Raw genomic sequence first — 4105 nt, forward strand, 5'->3', positions numbered from 1 at the left:
GGTTACTGACTAATGTTCAACGACAAATAAACAGAAGTACACACAGAGGCCAAAGAACGGAAATGTTCACTGGGTGGGCTTATTTCAGATGTTTTGTCCCAACACAAATAAATTGAAGTATACTGGTAAAAATGGGATAGTGTTCCTGCACTGGCAGCAATGTAAAACAGGTCAAATGTTTGAGATATTATGGCATTAGTGCCAAATAACTGAAGTGAAGAAAAATTTCAGCAGGGACCTACCGTACCAAAGAATCTCACGAAACCTTCAACTCAGGGATCATCCTCTTCCTGATTGTGAAACTCTATTCACTTGTACTTGTGACTGTGTGACTCATGAAAGGGTATTAAAGGTGGCAGCACAAGTCAACAAGGCCACAAAAAGGCAAACAGAATCCTTGGTTTTTGCATCTAGAGGCATAGAATAAAAAAGCGGGAGGTAATCCTGCTCAAGCAGAAGGTGATCCTGGGTCAAAATCCTGGAACCCCCCCCCTCCTAACAGCACCATGGGAGTACCTTCACCACACGGACTGCAGCAGTTAAGGAAGGCGGCTCACCACCACTTTCTGAAGGGCAATTAGGGATGGGCGATAAACATTGGCCTTTCCAGCGGCAGCCACATCCTAGGAACTATTTTTTTTTAAACATTGAACTTGGACGAGGCTTAGTTAGGGATCATCCTCTTGATTGTGAAACCCATTTCACTTGTACCTGGACCTGTCTGACTCATGAAAGGGTATTAAAGGTGGCAGCACAGTTGGAGCATTGTAATCTGGTACTTTGCATTCCTGCTGAGTTCCTTTGTTTCCTTTTATTTAAAGAGCAACACAGATATTTGAGTGTGTCAGAGAACGTGATGTGTAGGAATTGCACACTAGATCATTTTTAGAATATTATGGATAATTCTGGGCATTATTGGATGATAGCACAGAAATTTACCTCTAATAATAAATTCCATTATATTTAGACAGTGGGTCAGTAATTATGCAGATCTGTTCTATCACAGTTTCGAGTACGGGCACGACGAGCCTAAAACTGCAGTGGTGCCAACTGTGGTATAAAATGCCCCTGTGCCAGCAGTGTGCTGGGAGCACAATATCAGGCCCTACCTATGTTAGCTTGTTGACAATCCAAGAGAGCCTCCTCCGTATTCACCGACATTCTCACGATGCCCATCACCACTACACATTAGTATTAATGTTCTATTAGTTATTCGGAATGCAGTCTTATCACTTGAGTATTTAAAATTCTCATCCTTGTTTTCAAAACCCCCCATAGCCTTGCCGCTCACTATCTCTGTACCCTCCTCCAGCCCTACAACCCTCCGAGATATCGACGCTCCTCCAGTTCTGGCCTTTTGCGCATCCCCCGATTTTAATCGCTCAACCATTGGCGGCCGTGCTTTTAACTGCCGAGGCCCTAAGCTCTGAAATTCCCTCCGTATCTCTCTTTTAAGACGCTCCTTAAAACCTACCTCTTTGACCTCATCTGCCCTAATATCTCCTGATGTGGCTCAGTGTCAAATTTTGTTTGATAATCGCTCCTGTGCAGCGCCTTGGGACGCTTTACTATGTTAAAGGCGCTATATAAATAAAAAGTAGTTGTTGTTGTTGTTGAGTAGTACCAAGAGCTTTGGGGTTAAAAAAAAAAGTTGTGGGAGATAAGAGCTGAGTTTTAACAATTTAAAGCCAGATCCACTGAAACTCTGCCAATCACAAGGCAAGTGATGCAACTTTAACTGTCTGTGTGTGGTCACTCAAAATAACTGTAATAAGTGTTACAAATAAAAACAATTCCAGGATCCAGTGCTTACTAAAGTGTTCTCAAACACCCTCCACCCCAAGGAAGAAACTGCAGGCTTGCTGAATATGGTTTGTCCCATGAGTGAAGAGTTGCAAGTGAGAGATACCGGTTGCCTTCCCGAGTATGAAATGACCACGCATGAAGTGTGTTACTTTATAGATAAAGTCCCACATAGGAGACTGGTCAGGAAGGTAAGAGCCCATGGGATCCAGGGTGCCTTGGCACATTGGATCCAAAACTGGCTTAGTGGCAGAAGGCAGAGGGTGATGGTGGAAGGTTGTTTTTGTGACTGGAAGCCTGTGTCCAGTGGGGTACCACAGGGATCGGTGCTGGGTCCCTTGCTGTTTGTGGTCTACATTAATGATTTGGATGTGAATGTAAAAGGTATGATCAGTAAGTTCGCAGATGACACGAAAATTGGTGGGGTGGTAAATAGCGAGGCGGGAAGCCTCAGGCTACAGGACGATATAGATGGGTTGGTCAGATGGGCGGAACAGTGGCAAATGGAATTTAACCCTGAAAAGTGTGAGGTGATGCATTTTGGACGGACTAACAAGGCAAGGGAATACACAATGAATGGTAAGACCCTAGGAAAGACAAAGGATCAGAGGGACCTTGGTGTGCATGTACATAGATCCCTGAAGGCAGCAGAACAGGTGGATAAGGTGGTTAAAAAGGCATATGGGATACTTGCCTTCATTAGCCGAGGCATAGAATATAAGAGAAGAGAGGTTATGATGGAGCTGTACAAAATGCTGGTAAGGCCACAGCTGGAGTACTGTGTGCAGCTGTTGTCAGAGCAAATTTGTGGGCAAATGGAGAAGAGGAATTAGAAAATAAAGACTTACATTTACATAGCGTCTTCCATGACCTCAAGACGTCCCAAAGCGCTTTGCAGCCAATGAAGTACTTTTTGAAGTGTAGTTACTGTTGTAAAGTAGGAAACGCGGCAGACAATTTGTGCACAGCAAGCTCCCACAAACAGCAATGAGATAATGACCAGATCATCTGTTTTTAGTGATATTGGTTGAGTGATAAATATCACCCAGGACACTGGAGAGAACCCCCCTACTCTTCACAGATCACAGATCACAGAAATCACAGAAACCCCACAGTGTAGATAGAGGCCATTTCGGCCCATCGAGCCTGCACCGACACATATCCCACCCGATTCCCGTAACCCCTACACCAACACATATCCCACCCTATCCCCGTAACCCCACGTATTTAATCCCCCTAACACTAAGGGTCAATTTATCATAGCCAATCAACCTAACCCGCACATCTTTGGACTGTGGGAGGAAACCGGAGCACCCGGAGGAAACCCACGCAAACACAGGGAGAATGTGCAAACTCCACACTTTGATACAGTGCCATGGGATCTTTTACATCCACCTGAGAGATCAGACGGGGCCTCGGGTTAATGTCTCATCTGAAAGACGGCACCTTTGACAGTGCAGCATTCCCTCAGTACTGCACTGGAGGGGCCTTGCGCAGCGCGACCCGGGGCCCAGCTGGGAAGTGCCGGGCCTGTGAAGGAATAAGCCATATAACCTATTCAGAAAAAGACACCATTCTATGAAAGAATTCTGGCCTTATTGAAACATGACAAACTGGATCTGGAAATCTAGAAAAATCTATGAAAAAGCTGTGATAGCATTCTGGCTAATGAGATAAGATAGTTGTTGACACTGAATCAATAACCTTATTGAAACAGAAGGTTAAAGGCTCCTGGCAGTCTGAACCTTTGGGAACAAGACAATAGTTCACCCTGTACAAAGTGTTCTAATTTACACTTCGTTAAGAAGCACATAAAAGTAACAAACATCTGCCTTTGTAAAAATGACATCAAATAAAGCGCACCTGCTGTTACACCGTTTTTTATGATAAACTTAGAACACCTAGAGGAGAGACATAATTCTGTAATGCTACCAGCTGAGGTGGCTGTAAAAATTGCGGGGGTCAGCAGAAAAATGACTAGAGATAATTAGCTTACATCAGCAGAAAACCTTAAAGGAAATACCACTGGAAAAGGGTATAAATATTGAACTCTCAAATGGGATAGTAGACTCACTTTAAAGGGGCAAAGCGATTCTCAGCTTCAGAGGCGGCTCTGTAAGTCTCCAACTCTTTGTACCTCGAGGATCAAAGGTATTTGATTTTGGTGGATATCCTGTAGAAAACTAAGAACTATAAAACTGTAGTGAAGTTAAGATTTGAGAGTAGGTTCTCTGATAATAGAATTGTAAGCTTTCTCTTTTTGGAACTGTTAATGTTGCGATTGACTCACCAACTGTAAATT

Source organism: Somniosus microcephalus, chromosome 20 (genome assembly GCF_052327205.1).
Source record: "Somniosus microcephalus isolate GS21.2 chromosome 20, FLI_Smic_1.0, whole genome shotgun sequence".
NCBI lineage: Eukaryota > Metazoa > Chordata > Chondrichthyes > Squaliformes > Somniosidae > Somniosus > Somniosus microcephalus.